The 18,333-nt window shown below is 42.3% G+C and overlaps 1 protein-coding gene across 3 annotated transcripts in view; it reads right to left on the bottom strand.

Moving 5' to 3' along the window:
- Positions 1–16,973, bottom strand: part of BCLAF3 (BCLAF1 and THRAP3 family member 3) — a 79,936-nt gene extending 62,963 nt beyond the window's left edge. The window contains exon 1 of one of the 3 annotated variants that reach the window (XM_060182925.1): positions 16,592–16,973. The gene's annotated coding sequence lies outside the window, so the exon portion shown is untranslated. Of the gene's footprint in view, positions 1–16,226; positions 16,422–16,591 lie in introns of those variants that run through there. The other 2 variants (XM_060182927.1, XM_060182926.1) reach the window with 2 other exon arrangements.
- Between the last annotated feature and the right edge of the window lie 1,360 nt (positions 16,974–18,333).

Here is an 18,333-nt window from a genome sequence, read left to right as displayed (position 1 = left end):
ACATATAAGACATTCTCAGGTGGCCAGAGAGGTGACTCAGCAAGTACAGCGTAGATCTCGCATTTGTGGGGTCCAATATCTGGCATCACATATGCTGGCGCAGTGCTCTAACTGGTTTCTCTGTTACTCCCTTTCCTTCATTAGTTAAATAATTATTTTGCTGTTGCCATCATCATCATGGAGCTTTACCACCTCAGATTAACCTTTTCAGAGAGAGAGAGAGAGACAAAGAGAGACAGAGAGAAATACAGTGAGAGGGAAAGATACTAGAACACTTCCCCAGTGCTGGAGGGGCCAGACTCAAACCTGGGGCACACACATGGCAAAGCAGGCTTTCTCCTAGAAGAGCTATCTTGCTGGCCCAAATAAATATTTTCTTAAGGACACTCTTACTAATTAATAATAAAGACAAATGATGCAATTAAAAAGTGGGCAAAGGAACCGAGCACACATTTCTACAAAGAAGATACACAAATGGGGCTGGGAAGACAGCATAATGGTTCCACAAAAGACTTTCATATCTGAGGCTCTGAGCTCCCAGCTTCAGTCCTCCACACTACCATAAGCTAGAGCTGAGCAGAGCTCTGGTAACAATAATAATAGCAACAACAACCATACACACACACACACACACACACACACACACACGCCAACAAGCATATGAAAAGATGTTCCACATCACCATGCACTAGGGAAAGCAAATCAAAATCACAATGAAATATCACTTTAGATCAAGTAGGAGGACTATAATCAAAGACTGATAATAATAAGCACTGAAACATATAGAAACAGCAGAACTCATATACATTGTTGACAGGGATTAAAATGGTGCAGTTGCTTTGGAAACAGTTTGGCCCACCTCTCCCTCCCTGCCTCCCTTCCTCTCTTCCTCTCCCCAGAAGAACACTAGTCAACTCTGGCTGATAGTGGTGCTAGGGAATGGAATGAACCTGGGACCTCGGAACCTCAGGCATAAAAGTCTGTTGCATAAGCACTGATACTTCCTAGCCCCTAGCCTGCCAGTTTCTTAGAAAATTAAACATAGGGGGGCTGGGCGGTGGCGTACCTGATTAAGCGCTCATGTTACAATGCGCAAGGACATGTGTTCAAGCCCCTGGTCTCCATTTGAAGGAGGAAAGCTTCACAAGTGGTGAAGCAGTGCTGCAGGCATCTCTTTCTCTGTCTCTTTCTCCCCCCTTCTCAATTTCTGGCTGTCCCTATCCAGAATATTAGCCAGCCACATAAAGTAATGAGGGAGGTTTAACTGATAAACAGTTAAACTGAGATGAAACTTGAAAAATTATACTAAAGAAGCTAGTCACAAAAGACCACAGGTTGTAGGATCACATTTATATGAAATGTCCAGAATAATAGGAAAACCCATAATAAAACAGAATGTAGATTAGTGGTCGCTGGGGTCAGAGAGAAACTGAGGGAAATGGGCCTGGGGTTCTTGCAGGGATGATGACTGTTCTGAAATCAGACTGCAGTGAAGGTTCACAAATCTATGAGTACGCTAAAAGCTTTGAATTGTACACTTTTAAATGGGAGAACAGAATGGCATATTAATCATATCTCAATAAAGCTTCTATCAAAGGAAGTGGCAGAGATTCCACGCTAAATGTGAACTCAGCATTTGCAAATACAACTCCTCAGGAAAACCTCTGCAGTACATGAGTCATGCTCCCAGGACAGAACTGCAGCAAGATAGAGCCCACAGAACAAGAAGGCAAAGCGCAGATCAGATGGAGGCAGACCTCAGGAGAGTAGAGCACGGATTATTCTCTTGGCCACAGTAGCTTGGTGTTATCACCAGTTCTCAGCTAGGAGAACTGGAAGTAGATATAGAACCCCACTGATACCTATCATTCCTCTACTTTGATTTCATGGATACAGTGTAATTTTCTTTCATACAAAAGGTTAAATAAAGAAGGGAGGAAGGGTCTTAAGAAAAGTATATGCACCAAGATTAATCATTAGAGCAAAATATAAAAACCCTCCTAAATACACCCTCCTCCAAGTTTTTTTAAATGAAAAAGGGAAAAAATAGGTCAGGGGCGATGGCTCAGTCACTAAGTTCCTCCCTTGCATATGGGAGGTCCTGAGTTTTATCTCCATATTTTAAAAAAAGGAGCAAAAGACACATCTCATCACAAAACACACAATGTGTACAACAAAACATAAAATGACAAAATACTACACAATAGAGTCAAAACCAAACATATCTGTCTTCACAGCAAAAGTGAATGGAGCTTACTCACGTAGTAAAGATCCAGTCTGACTTACAAGACAAAGAAATTTTACAAAAGGCAAATGTAAAACAAAATGATTCTGAAAGGCTAAAGTCTAGGCAGTCCAGGAGGTAGCACAGTGACTAAAAGCACTGGACCAGCAAGAATGTGTTTAATCCCCAGCACTGCATATTCCAGAGTGATGCTGTGGTTCTCTCTCTTTCTTCTCTGTCATTAATAAATAAATCCTTTAAAAAAAATGCCAGGGGTCTGGTGGTAGCGCAACAGGTTAAGCACATATGGTGCAAAGCGCGAGGACAGGTGTAAGGACCCCAGTTCGAGCCCCCGGACTCCCCACTTGCAGGGGAGTCGCTTCACAGGCGGTAAAACGGGTCTGTAGGTGTTTATCTTTCTCCCTCCCTCTCTGTCTTCCCCTCCTCTTTCCATTTCTCTCTGTCCTATCCAACAACGAAAGACATCAACAACAATAATAACCACAACAAGGCTACAATAACAAGGGCAACAAAAAGGGGGGGAAATGGCCTCCAGAAACAGTGGATTCATGGTACAGGCACTGAGCCCCAGCAACAACCCTGGAAACAAAAACAAAAACAAAAAATGCTGGGGGCCAGGTGGTAGCTTAGCAGTTTAAGTGCACATGGCACAAAGCACAAGGACCTGGGCAAGGATCCCGGTTCAAGGCCCTGGCTCCCCACCTGCAGGGGAATAGCTTCACAAGTGGTGAAGCAGGTCTGCAGGTGTCTTATCTTTCTCTCCCACTCTGTCTTTCCCCTCCTCTCTTCATTTCTCTCTGTCCTATCCAACAACAACGACAGCAATAACAAGGATGACGACAATAAACAGCAAGGGCAACAAAACCAGAAAAATAGCCTCCAGGAGCTGTGGATTCATAGTGCAGGCACCGAGCCCCAAAGATGACCCTGGAGAAAAAAAAAATGTTATCGGAGGCGGAGCTACGAGCAGCAGATAGCTTCCTCTCCCCTCCCCTCCCCTCCCCTCCCCTCCCCTCCCCTCCCCTCCCCTCCCCTCCCCTCCCCTCCCCTCCCCTCCCCTCCCCTCCCCTCCTCTCCTCTCCTCTCCCGGATCAACTAGGAATACCAAAGGAGACCACCCGGACCGAAACAAGACAGGACTAGAGTGACCACAGGAACCCAGTAAATCACCCGTGAGTACAAACACGCGTGGCTGGTGACAGAGAGGAGAGAGGGGCCTAAGGAGAGATTAGGTGACTGCTAACGGTTCAACAGTTTATCAGTGGAGACACCACCTCCAGTCTGCTCCACAACAAGGGGACAGCTGAAGGGAGGAAAGGACTCCCCAGAGACTCACCAAGTGCAACTCTGAGTCTCCATTGCTACTACCCTCAGAATCTGGAGCAGCGACAGGGAGGGACACCAGGGTACAGAGATCTAACTGGGAAACTCAGGAGAAGACCTATACCTCTGTGGCATAGCTGAGGGGCTGTGAAAGTCTCTTTGCATAACCACTGGATTATCTCTGCCACACCCTGCTTTATCACTTGGTCAGGAGTCAGTGATTAAGCTAAGAAGCCTATTGATAGTTTAAAAGCCCTCAGGCTCCCATAGCCGACAGGGAAGAAAAAAAAAGAGGCTTTTACACCACTGAGCTCCAACTCAGGGATTGAAAAAACTGTTAACTTCCACCACGGTAAACCCTTTAATTAAATTACTTAGACACAAGTCAATCCAGGCAATAGTGATCAATAATTTGAAAAGTACTGATAAAGGGAACTCATAACATAATATATAAAATGGTTAAAACAACAAGAAAAAATATTGGAGACTCGAACCAGGACAAGAGTCCAGCTAAAAGTCCTCCAGAGGGTGAAGCACAAAACAACGAGTTCAACATCCAAACATTAGCTAAGGAAATAATAACAGGAGTGAGTAAAGAATTTGAAAAAATTGTAATCAGAAATGCAGGAACAACAAATGAGAATATGGAAGAAAATTCTAATTATCTCATGGTTATTAGAGAGCTGAAAGCTGAAATCTCTGAGCTAAGAAGGCAACTAGCTGAACAAGCTAAAACAGTATCAGAGCAGGGCAACAAAACAGATGAACTCCAGAAAGCAGTAGAGGGCAGAGAGAATAGAATTTTGAATTGTTCCTTCGATCTAGTATTCTGTTTTCTTCTACATCCTCTTCATGTACTTTATCTGTTTTCCTCTTTCTGTCTGCTTTCTTTGGGGGTTACTTTGTTGTTTCTTTAGGTTTTGTTTTTTACTTTTTACTTTGGACATGAATTTACATTTATTCTTTCATTTTTATTAAATAAGTTTAATGCAGTGACATTCCTTTTCAAAAACATTGTGGGGGTTGTATTGTTAAATGGGAATCTGGGGAATGTTATGCATGTACAAACTACTGTATTTACTGTTGAATGTAAAACATTAATTCCCCAATAAAGAAATAAATTATTTAAAAAAATGTTATCAAAGTATACAAGGCAAATGAAAACAAAAAGAGCAGGTACTTAGGCAAAGGAGGATTTAAGTCCCAAAGCATTTATCATAAAAAAGGGCATTTTAGGGGCCAGGTGGTGGCGCACCTGGTTAAGTGCTTACATTATAGTGCTCAAGGACCCAGGTTCAAGTCCCTGGTCCCCACCTGCAAGGGAAAGCTTTACAAGTGGTGAAGCAGGGATGCAGGTGTCTCTCTGTGTCTCTCCTCTCTCTCTCTCTCCCCTCTCTCAATTTCTCTCTGTCTCTATCCAATAATAAATAAATAAATATATTTTTTAAAAAAGAAAGGACATTTTAATGCCAAAAGCCATACATTGAAGATAGAACACATAAAAATGCACCAGTTATATTGATATTAATATGATACAGCAACCACCTTTATGAAAGAAAACCTCCAAGGTTGCAAAGAGACATAGAAACACACCATTAACAGGAAACTTTAATATTCTACTCAGTGTTACATTAAACAGATCAGGTGAACCATAAATAAGGAGACAGATATTATGAGCAAAATAATCAACAGGGTAAACCGTTACCCTCTCAATAAAAAATAATCAATAGGGGGTCGGGCGGTAGCGCAGTGGGTTAAGTGCATGTGGTGTGAAGCGCAAGGACTAGCGTAAGGATCCCGGTTCAAGTACCCAGCTCCCCACCTACAGGGGAGTCACGCTTCACAGGTGGTGAAGCAGGTCTGCCTGCAGGTGTCTTTCTCTCCCACCCTCTGCCTTCCCCTCCTCTCTCCATTTCTCTCTGTCCTATCCAACAACAAACGACATCAAGAACAACAATAACCACAGCAAGGCTACAACAAGGGCAACCAAAAGGGGGGAAAATAGCCTCCAGGAGCAGTGGATTCATGGTGCAGGCACTGAGCCCCAGCAATAACCCTGGAGGCAAAATAATAATAATAATCAATAGGGTGAATCTAAGGATATTCATCAAAATCTACATCCTGAAACTACAGAATATACCTTCTTCTCAAGTGCCTATTTACCACAACAAAATATAGGTCACATAAGAAAATCAGCAATTGCCATAAGATAAAAATATTACAAATTATTCTGATCATAATGTAATGAATTATACTTTACTAACAAAGAAAAAACACAAAGGGCTTTCTATCTAAAAAAAAATTAAAGCTCTTATTAAATAACTCCTGGGTATCCTATAACTGAGACAAAAAGTTTCTAAAGAGATAATGACAATAAGGGGGCAGGGTGGTAGCGCAGCAGGTTAAGCGCACATGGCACAAAGCTCAGGGATAGGCGAAAGGATCCCAGTTTGAGCCCCCGGCTCCCCACCTGCAGGGGGGTCGCTTCACAAGTGGTGAAGCAGATCTGCAGGTGTCTGTCTTTCTCTCCCCCTCTCTGTTTCCCCCTCCTCTTTCCATTTCTCTCCTATCCAACAACAATGATAGCAATAACAACAACAATAAACAACAAGGGCAACAAAAGGGAAAAAATAGCCTCCAGGAGCAGTGGATCTGTAGTGCAGGCACCGAGCCCCAGCCATAACCCTGGAGGGAAAAAAGAAAGAAAGAAGGAAAGAAAGAGAGCGAGAAAGGGAGGGAGGGAGGGAGGAAGGAAGGAAACAAGGAAGGAAAGAAGGAAAAGACAGTCAATAAACAGGCTGGGGAGATGCACAGAAGCAGCACAAGAAACTTGCTTATATGAAACACCAGAAGTTCCAGGTTCAATTCTTAGCACCACCACAAGCTAGAGTTGAGAAGTGCTCTATTCTCTCTCTCATGAAAAATAGAACAAAAGCATTATCAATAGATTCCATGGAATAAATTAAAAGACATGATCAAAGGAACGTCAGTGAGTGGAGAGGTGAATCAGGTAGAGTACATGGTTTGCAAGCATTAAGACCCCACGTTCAATCCCAGACACTGCATATAGCTGAGCAATGCTCTGGTCTCTCTGTCCCACTCAAAATAAATGGATAAAGAATAAATGTTTTTGAAAAGGAATGTCACTGCATTAAACTTATTTAATAAAAATGAAAGAATAAATGTAAATTCATGTCCAAAGTAAAAAGTAAAAAACAAAACCTAAAGAAACAACAAAGTAACCCCCAAAGAAAGCAGACAGAAAGAGGAAAACAGATAAAGTACATGAAGAGGATGTAGAAGAAAACAGAATACTAGATCGAAGGAACGATTCAAAATTATGTAACTTTTGAAAAAAATAAGACAGATATGCTATTCTAGAATCTGATTTAAAAACAGGAAGGTGTCTTGGGAAATGGTTTAACTGGTAGAGCACTGAACTTTCATGCTTGAAGTTCTGGTTTGATTCCCAACACTATGTGTACTAGCATGGTGCTCTGGCCTCTCTCTCCTCTCTACTTCACGTGAAACTCTCTTCCTCTCATATGTAATAAATAAATCTTTTGGGGCTAGGTGGTGGCGCACCTGGCTAAGCGCACAAATTACAGTGTGCAAAGACTCAGGTTGAAGCCCCTGTTCCCCAGCTGTGGGGGGAAGCTTTACGAATGGTGAAGCAGGCCTGCAGGTGTCTCTCTTGTCTCTTTCCCTCTCTATCTCCCCCTCCCTTCTCAAATTCTCTCTGTCTCTATCCAGAATAAATAAGTAAATAAATAAAAATACAGTAATAAATCTTTTAAAAGTTTTAAAAGGAAAAAGTACACATACATAAAATTAGAAACAGTAGCAAAAAATATTCATTGAAACAGATAAGTTAGAATATTACACAGTTTTGTGCTGAGGTGATAGTTCATCAATAGCACCCCAGAGCTGCATGCCTGCATGAGGCCTCAAAAGTCCCAGGTTCACATATTCGGGCTGAGCACTGTTCTTTTTTTTTTTTTTTGAACACTGTTCTTATTTTTCTCTCTGTATATATGTGTATGTATATATCTTATGAAAATAAATATTTTAAAAGTCTTTAACAAAATTTTATTATAAATAAAATTTCAGATGTGAACTAATTAAAAATTTTCAAGGTTAAAGAGCCAAAATATTAATTGATCCAATTTGGTAATTCAAATAAATAGTCTGAATTTAAATATTACAGAGCATTAACTCTCCAGTTTATCCTTTTATTTTTAAATTAAGACAACACTGGTTTACAACGCATATTTTTTAATAATTTTTATTATTGGATAGAGAGAGAAATTGAAAGGAGGGGGGAGATAAAGAGGGAAAGAGACAGAGAGATACTGCAGCCCTGCTTCACCAATGCAGCTGGGGACCAGGGACTCGAACCTGGGTCCTTGTGTGCTGTAATGTGAGTGCTTAACCAGGTGTGCCACCGCCTGGCCCCCAATGCATATGTTTTAGAAATACAGGCTTGGGAGTCGGGCGGTAGCACAGCGGGTTAAGCGCACGTGGCACAAAGCGCAAGGACCGGCATAAGGATCCCGGCTCAAACCCCCGGCTCCCCACCTGCAGGGGAGTCGCTTCAAGGGCGGTGAAGCAGGTCTGCAGGTGTCTATCTTTCTCTCCCCCTCTCTGTCTTCCCCTCCTCTCTCCATTTCTCTGTCCTATCCAACAAAGACGACATCAACAACAATAATAACTACAACAATAAAACAAGGGCAACAGAAGGGAAAAAATAAATATTTTTTTAAAAACTTTAAAAAAAGAAATACAGGCTTATTCTTTTTTATAAAACAAATTTTATTTATTTTTGCTTTATTTTTTTACTGATAGAATTTATTTTTGCTTTATTTTTATTTTATTTTTCTTATATTTATAGGACAGAGAGGGGAGGGGCAAAGAAAGACCTGCTTCATTGCTTGTGAAACTTAGCTCCTGCAGGTATGGACCAGGGGCTTGAACATGGGTCCTTGTGCATGGTGATATGTATGGTCAACTAAATGTGCCACCACCCAGGGCCCAGGATTATTCTTCAAATGTTATGTCACCACACCCAGGCCTACCAAAGTAGCAATAACTCTCCACTGCAGTTCATTCGATCACTTCTACCCTTTCCCCTCCACCCCCACTCCTCCTCTAATAACCTCAGTTTTGCAGTCAGAATCTAAGGGCTTATTTTAGTTTGGCTTTTGTCTGCTCTTTTGGTTTGTTTCTTTTTTAAAAAAAGAAATTCTATTTTTATAGTTATTTTAAAGTTTTTTGTTTTCCAGAGCACTCCTCGGCTCTGGTGTGTGTGGAGGGTGGGGGGTGAACCTGGGACGTCTGAGCCTCAGGCATGAGAGTCTCTTTGCATAAGCATTATGGTATTTAATTCCACCTTTGCTTTGTTTCTTTATATTCCATGAGTAAAATCATTTGCTATTTGGCTAGAAGGAAAAAAGTGAATCACAAGAGCTTACTCTGTAGTTTTCTACCTGGTAATTCTAAAAATTCAGATAAAAGGGTCATTTGTTAAAAAGCATCAGGCCCAGATGGTTTTACAAAGGAATTCTACTAAATCTTCAAAGCCACATAGCTTCAGTGTTCTATAAAGTATTCCGAAGTCATGACAATGATCAGCCTTACAGGAACATCAACTTTTCAAGGTAGATGACCAACAAAGGAGACTAAGAAAGAACATCTATGATGAAGAAACTTGGGACCACAGTAACTCCAAAGCTAAAGAAGAATATTTCTATTAAGGAGACTTTCATGGAAAAGGCTGCTTAGAGATCTAACAAAAGCAACAAAAAGTGTGAACATGTGGCTTGAGACTAAGAAAATGGAAAAGCCAATTACTAACGACTTTCAAATTAGCTGGAAGGGGAGGAAAGAAATTGAGCTCTGGATTTATAATATGTATCTAGAGAGCGGGTTTTGAAATGAGACCAACTACAGTAGGTTTCCTGTTGATAATGAGGGGCTATGTGACTGACATTGAGGCTATACTATAGAATGATAGTCATCGTTGAGCGAAGTCTAGGTCCAATCAGTTCAGTGTCTTTTGATTCCTTAATAATATAGTCTTCCTATTGAATAGGGAAAGATATTCGCACATCATACATCTAATAAGAGGCTGATATTCATAGTATATAAAGAATTCATGTAACAACAACAACAACAAAAAGTAAAAATAGGTAGATCTGAATAGACATCTCCAAAGAGGATATGCAGATGTCCATTAGGCACATGGAAAGATGCTCATCGTCACTCACATTGGTTTTTGTTTGTTTGTTTGTTTGTTTGTTTTAACCAGAGCACTGTTCAGCTCTGGCTTATGAGGGTGCAGGGGATTGAACCTGGGATTTTGGAGCCTCAGGCATGAGAGTCTGTTTGCATAACTATTACGCTATCTACTCTCTGCCGGGTCACTCACATTGTTAGGGAGAAAGAAATCAAAACCAGTGATAATACTTCATACCTGTGAGAATGGCTAGAGATGAAGTCAGAGAAGTAGCTTACAGGGGCCAAGTTTGAGCCTAGCACCATCTGGGAGATGTTATGTCACCTGAAGAAGCTCTGGTGTTGTGATGTCTCTCCCTCTCTCTATATATGAAAAAGCAGCACAGTGTGAGGAAGTCACACACGTGCAAGGCCCCAGCCCCTCCCCCCGACACACTAGTGACAAATGTTATAGAGGGCGTGAAGCAAAAGAATCCTTGTATTATTATTGCTGATGGTAATGTGAGTTGGTACTAACCGTTTTGGAAATGGAAGACAGTATGGAGCTTTCTAAAAAGAACATTAAATAATTAAATCCAAAAGTTACATGCACCACAAAATGCAACATTATTTACCACAGCTAAGATATGGAAACAACCTAAGTACTAACTGATAAATTACTGAATAAACAAAGACGGTGCATACTCATAATGGAGTACTATTTAGCTACCAAACCACCATTCTGCCATTTGCAGCAATGTAAGAAACTTGAGGGGAGCCATGCAAAGTAACATAAGCAAGAAGTAAAAAAGACAAAAATATAGAATGATTTCACCTAAATGTGCAGTGTAAGGAAACAACACAAATTACTGGCAGAACAAAGTAAGCATAAATCAGTGGACATCCACAACAGAACTGAGGATACCAACTGGGGTGATAGCACACAGTAGTGCACCAGACTATAACGTCTGAGGCTCAGACATCCCAGGCTCAATCCCTGGCATCATCATAAGTCATAGCTGAGTAGTACTCTGGTCTATCACATTCACTAAAAATAAATTAAGGTGGGATGAGGGGACCTAATGGAAGGTAGTGGATATTTTTATGACAAGAAATGCAGTTGATTTCTTCCAATAGTCCACATTTACATATTACTTTCTTCACTGATCCAAGCTGCATTTTATTTTAATCTCTGGGGCTTCACCACTTCAGACTGACTTTTTCAGATCAAGGGGGGGGGGGGAGGCAGGGAGGAGAGAAGGAGAGAAGGGGAGAGGGAGACAGACAGACATATCATGGCACTGAAGCTTTCACCGATCTGTGTTTCTATTTTTATTCCAGTACCAGGCAGTTTTTATTACAGTGCCCTTATAATATAGTTTGAGATCTGGGATTCTGATAGCTCCATTTCTAGGTTTTTTCTTTTTTTTCTTCTCAAGATTGTTTTGGTGATTCTAGGTGTTTTCTGGTTCTAGACAAATGTTTATAATTTTAGTTCTATTCTTTTAAAGAAAACTGGTGGGACCTTGATGGGTATTGCATTAAATTTGTATATGGCTCTGGGTAGAATATTCATTTTGATGATGTTAATTCTTCCAATCCATGAGCATGGGATATCGTTCTACTCTGTATCATTTCTATTTCTTTGAATAGTGACTCATAGTTTTCAATATACAGGTCTTTCACTTCTTTGGTTAGGTTTATTCCTAGATATTTTATTGATTTTGCTGCTACAGTGAATGGGAGTGATTTCTAGACTTATTATCATTATTTAGTGTTTGTGTAAATGAATGCCATTGATTTCTGTATTGAAGCTTCCTTCAACACAGTGGGAGTCAAGTTTAAATCTGGGTGATGCACATGGCAAAGCAGCACACTAAGTGGCCAAGTTGAATTTTTAACAGAAGCACATTTTACATTAAGTTAGCAAACATTACCAAGTAACAGGCTAAAAGTTTTGGAACACAAAGTTGGCAGGTTATTAGTTTCTTTCCTAGAGAAGCTAAGTTTTAAGTGGGTAAGAAAGATCACAGGGGTATCACTATTCCCTGGTTAATAAGTGTGCTGAAGATACTATCTCATTTAATCCTCACTACAATCCTTTGAGGAAGATGGAATTACCTTCATTAAAGGTGAAGACACTAACCCTCTGAAAGGTCAATCGATGGACCCCAAGTGAAGGAGGTGAAACTAGAATTCAGGTTCTCAGCTCCAGTACTAACCTTTCAGCTCCTCGCAACTCTTACCTTCAGAAAGATGTTCTTGAAAAAAACAGTCTGGTCATTTGCACAGATGCTCAATCAGCAGAACTGGACTTCAGCACTCCTGAGAAGAGCCAATATCTCATCTAGAATGCTGTCTAAACTTGGAAAGCAGCTTGTATGCTCTTTGGCTGCTTGGTCATTCTATAGCCTGGAGAACACAAAAACTATGTTTTATTTATCATGATTCCGAGGATTGTATCTTATTTAGCTTTTTATCCTTCCCCTCAGCTTTATATTAATATATAGTGCCTCTAGATATTTGCTTCTTCAACCTTTGTGTAGATTCGTTCATTCACCTAATTTCATAAATTTGACACTTGAAATTTATTAAATAAAAGAGTGTAGGGGTAAAGAGTATCAAAGAATAATTTTTTGAGTTCGGAAATTTACTTTAAATATCATGATGTGTATGTGCTTTGAAATGTTTGTTGTTTTTAAATTTGCCACCAGGGTTACTGCTGGAGCTTGGAGCCTGCATGATGAATCTGCGGCTCCTGGCGGTCATCCTCCTCACCCCTATTTTCTTTCTTTTGTTGATAGAGACAGAGAGAAATTGAGAGTGAAGGGAGAGATAGAGAAGAAGAGAGGGATGGGCTAGGGAGACAGCATAATGGTTTTGCTAAAAGATTTGCATGCGAGGGCATCAAAAGCCCTAGGTTTAACCCCCAGCACCACCATAAGCCAGAGCTGAGCAGTGCTCTGGTCAGAAAAAAGATGGGGTGGGGAGGAGGAGGAAGAGAAGGAGAAGGAGTGGGGGCAGGAGGGAGAGGAGGAGGACGGGAGAAAAGACGGAGAGAGACATCTGTAGCACTGATTCACTGCTTGTGAAGCTTCCCCCTGGCAGGTAGAGATAGGGGCTTAAACCCAAGTGCTTTCACATGGTAAGGACTATGCAGCCCCAAATTTCTGAAATGTTTCTAATATAGCAATAATCATGGGGCCCGGCAGTGGTTCAGTGGGTAGAGGGCATGTCTTACCACTCCACAGGCCCTGGGTTAGATCCCCAACACAATATGGGAGCACCATGGACAGTATAGCAGAGGAGTGAGCAGGAAGTCCCAATGGTTAGTACAGGAGTGTTTTGGTGTATCTAGCTCTTTCCCTCTCTCTTGCCCCCCTCATCAAATAAAAGCAAAATAAAAAATTGGGCTGGAAGGCAGATATCTTACATATGTCAGAGCCTGGATTCATTCTCCATCACTGCATTTATAAAAGAGAATAATAATCAGCAACAAGACAAAGTTTGCTTAAATGTACTCTGCAGAAATGTACCATCTGACCCTTACCAGCGCTCTGTCAGTAACTGGGGACATGGCTCAGTAGCAGAGGGCAAGACTTGCAAAGGTGACACCCCAAGATCGACGACTGGCACTAAATATACCAAATGAAGCTTTGGTTCTCATTCTCTTTCATTTTCATCTAATAAACAAGTCTTGGGCTGAGGAGACAGAATAATTGGTTCTGCAAAAGACTCTCATGCCTGAGGCTCTGAGGTTCCAGGTTCAATCTCCAGCACCACCATAAACCAGAGCCAAGCAGGGCTCTGATCTCTCTGGTATTTTTCTCTCTCTCTAAAATAAAATAAGTAAAATGTTAAAAAATGATAATTCTTAAAATCAAAGTTAAATAAAAAAAAACAGTGTGGGGGGCAGGCGCAGTGCTAGTGGTTGAGCATACATGTTATTATTATGTGCAAGGACCTGGGTTCAAGGTCCCACTCCTCACCTGCAGGGGAGAGCTTCATGAGTGGTGAAACAGTGTTGCAGGTATTTCTCTCTTTCTCTCCTCCTCTCCCACCCCCACACCCCCATCTCAGTTGTTCTCTGTCCTATCAAAGAAAATAGAAAGAAAAAGGAAAAAATAGCCACTGAGAGTGGTGGTTTCATAGTGCTGGCACTGAGCTTCAGCAATATCCCTGGTGGCAAAAAGGGGGGGGCTAGAGGCTACCACCTAGTAGAGTTATATATATTATATACTCTACTATATATTATATATCTCCTATATATATAAAACAATATATGTTATATATAGATATATTAGATATAAATATATTAGATATAAATATATTAGATATAAATATATTAGATATAATATATACCTATATATTATATCTAATATTATATACATTGTTATTCATGAGGCCCTGGGTTTGAGCCCAAGCACCACAGGGGAGCACCATGGACACCATAAGGGAATTCCATAGATGGTGGTAGGGTTTTTTGATATTTCTCTCTGCTACTCCCTCTACTCCGCCCCTCTCTTGGGAAAAAATAGGCCAGAGAGACCACTTGGTGGTTTGTTGCATAAGCAAGGACCTTGACTCATTCCCCAGGACCACAGAAACCCTTCACACACACACACACACACACACACACACACACACACACACACACACACACTTGTTTAAGGTAATCATGTATTAAAACTCAATGGAAGTCTTTCCTGGCTTCAATCTCCTCCTACCTTGTAATGTTTTTGCATCATCTGCTTAGCCTTTATTCACAAACTGGCCACAGTGGAATAAAAGAGGAGAAACTGAACTGTTATAAAAAAGTTAAGGGAAAAAGTTATAGCTAGAGAAGGGTATCTGTATTTGGTTATTTGGTAGGAGAGAAGAATATAAATGGCCCATCTTTATAAGTGTTGTCTTTGGCTTGGATGTGAGAAAGGACAAGCACAGACTGTTGGTGGGAGTGCAAAGTAGCACCTCCTTTCCAGAGGGAAATTGAGTAGTTCACTTTTTTTTTTTTTTTTTTTGCATCCAGGGTTACTGCTAGGGCTCAGTGCCTGCACCATGAATCCACTGCTCCTGGAGGCCACTTTACCCCCCCTTTGTTGCCCTTGTTGTTGTAGCCTTGCTGTGGTTATTATTGTTGTTGTTGATGTCGCTCGTTGTTGGATAGGACAGAGAGAAATGGAGAGAGGAGGGGAAGACAGAGAGGGGGAGAGAAAGATAGACACCTGCAGACCTGCTTCACCACCTGTGAAGCGACTGCCCTGCAGGTGGGGAGCCAGAGGCTCAAACCTGGATCCTTAAGCTGGTCCTTGCGCCTTGTGCCACATGCACTCAACCCGTTGCGCTACCGCCAGACCCCGGGAATTCACATTTTTTAAGTCCTTTATGTGCATACTCTGCTCCCAAAATTCTAACATCTAGGAATGTACACAAAGGAATAACTGTGTGTACAGATTTTACAGTCAGTCAACAATGTGTTCAAGAAGTGAAAAACTGAAGTTATCCAATGAAATAAATTACTACAAAGTCATGTGCTGTAGTAAAAAAAAAAAAAAAAGGTTATGAACGAGAGTCTACTCTAGACAAATCCAAGCATTTACTTCTACACAGAAGACTGGAGTATATACCCAGCAGTGTAACTATATTCACAGTCTTTACTTGGAATGGTATCCTCTTCATGGTGGTTTTGTATATGTGAGAAAACTTCTAAATAATTGTGCTACAAAATGCATGCACACATTTTCTAATAAGACCTCGTAAAAAGCTTTTTATAAGACCAACTGACCAGATGACCATTCCATCATTTATAATGCTCTATTTGCTTTTGTCTTTGTAGTAAGGCTCATTATAACAATTTTTTTAGATTTATTTTTATGATAGAAAGGGGGTGAGAAACACCTGCAGGTCTGGCATAAGGGATCGAACCTTGGCACTAATATCTTTGAAAGATGGGGGGGCAGAGGATAGCGGAGCTTTCATGAGAAATATTCAGTAACCATTTGAAAAAAATACCAGTAAAATAATAATGAGCACTAATTATGCTGAGACCATGGAAATAGCATTGAAAAATAGCGCATCTGTTAGGAGAGCACCCTCAACCCTTCTCCAGTGAGGGAGTCCTCCTGCCTGGCAGCAGCTGGAGAGCCCCTTCTGCAGCCTATGCCTGTAGTTTCCACTTTCTTTCAAGGAAGAAACGCGGTCGCCTACAGGGCGGTTCGAAGAGCCCCTTCCTATGGACAAGACTTCGATCCCCTCCCGACCTCCTGGCTGACAGTCCCCACGGACAAACCAGATGGACAGTTTTGGCAGGCAAGTCCCAGTGAAGGGTCCAGACAACGACAACCCGGCTTCCGAAGCCCCGGGGGAGCCCGAAGGTTCGCCATCCGGTTCGGGAGATGCCAAGCTGCAGCTGGTGATGCAGCTGCCCAGCGTCTCCGCTCCTTACCGAGAAGGACAAAGCGGGGACGAGCTCCGCGCCCTGGACGACACGTCTGGAACCACCTTAGAAACGAGGGCACCACCGCCAGACACCACCCCCGCCCCTGACAAGCGCTCCGAAGCTCCAGCCGCCGCTGCCTGGTGACCGGGAAACCGGGCCGTCAGGGCAGGTGCTAGAGCGCGGCCGCACCCGAGAGACCGCACCGACCTGATCAGGGCAACTGTCTCCAGGGAACCCCAGCAGGGCGGCCGCATCTCCCCGCAAGCCCAACGCGCCTCCTCCAGGAGCCGCCCCCCGGGGCTGGCGGACACGCCCTCCCCACTGGCCGAGGCCGAAGCTGAAGCGCCGCGCCCGCCCACTGGGACGCTCACCCTGCTGGGAAGTCGCCGTCGCCACTGGCCGCTTTGGCCTCCGCTCAAGCCGCCGCCGCCTCTCAGCACAACGCCCTCCGACAGCCCGGACTAAGGCTGGAGGACCCGGAACCACTTCCTTCCGGAGCCGCCTCGCCCCGCCCCCGCCCGGCCTCCACTGGACCGCGGCCTCGCGCTGAGCCGGCTCTTTAGCCGCTGCCTACTCGCAACTATCCCCGTGACTGGCGCGCCCCGCCCTGGACAGAGCGTCTCACGCCCTCTGTCGACCGTTCCCACCTCTGTTGCCAGGCGCTAGGCGCATGCGCAGTTACTCGTTGCCAAGCTCCAGACAGGAACGCACATGGCGTTCCAGGTGCAAGGATCTTGAGGGTTAAGGACCAGGTGTGAGAACGTAGCCAACCGTCGGGACATTGACCCTCCAGGTCCTTCCAGAGTCAATGCACTGCAAGCTGCTCCACTGGGATCTCCGGGTCTCCTCAATCCCTAATCCACCCCTCTTGGCCTCAAATTAAAATTCTAACCTGAAAACTAAATCTACTTCCTGTATGTCCTGGATAAATTCATGGTACTAAAATCCAATTCAAAATAGTGGCTCAATTCTGTGTGCTCTTTTGATTTCTCCTCCCGCCCTCCCCCCATACTATCCACCAGTCCCAGGGATAGTATGTTCTCACACTGGGAGCTTTCCCCACAAGATTTCTTTCATGTTCCATGCCATCTGGTGCTGCCACTTCTTTGCCTTCTCCAACTGAATTACCACCATCATTCCAGCGAATTCAACACCCATGACTAAGCCATGCTTTCTGGAATTTTTCAACCTTAATGATTTTACTTTTATTTTACTTTACCCACCCATTCCCAAGCACATATCCTTAATAATCCAGAATTTATCACCCTTACTGCTTCGTCTCTAAAATCTTAAATTTACAAATCCTATTTACATAGGCTTTCAATCTTAATCCTTGTAATCTTTTCTCTCCCTTACTCCTGATACAGTTGTTCTTCAAGGACTGTAGAGATCTCATATCTCCTGAATTTCTACCTAAGCTCTTGTAAGCAGAACCCCTTTAACTGTCCTTTGACACACTAACATCAAATTAACTACTTAGAATATTGCTATTTGCATTCTCCATTCTAAGATATGTGCTTCTAAACATTGCTTCGGCAGAAAAAGCTACAAAAGTACAATAGCTCTCATTACAGATGTATGAAAGCCACCACAGTGGATACCGTTGCTGCCTCTTAGGAATTTGTTTTTAAGACATCTCTTATTTCTGAGGGTTGCTGCTGCAAACCCTTACCACTTTTTTGAAGTCCCATACCAATTGTCATTTTCCTGTCTTCATACATGAGTTGGCACAGAAAATTCCTCAGCATGTTGATTATGACCTTTCATTACCTCTCTAGCCTCTCTCTTCCATGCACTCGATGTTCTGGCCATGCTGAAATTTTACAATTTACGACAAATATTGTGTGTGTTTCCATTCCATTGCACATATTATGGCTTCTGACTGGTTGAAATGTGAGTCCTTTTTATCTGCATAGATAAGGATTTGGTTTCTTTTTATCTTCAACAATAGTTTTTGCTCCATTTGCTCTGGTCTTTTAGGAAGAGCAATTATCTGTGGTACTTTGATCATGTTCATTTCTGTCCTTTTTCAGTACACCAGTGCTGAAGTGTGCTTTCAAAATTATTTATGTTTCCCCAAAGTAGTATTTCTTTCTGTCTCACATAAATTCCA

The sequence above is a fragment of the Erinaceus europaeus genome, chromosome X (genome assembly GCF_950295315.1).
Source record: "Erinaceus europaeus chromosome X, mEriEur2.1, whole genome shotgun sequence".
Lineage (NCBI taxonomy): Eukaryota > Metazoa > Chordata > Mammalia > Eulipotyphla > Erinaceidae > Erinaceus > Erinaceus europaeus.
This window is presented reverse-complemented; position numbering and strand designations above follow the sequence as displayed.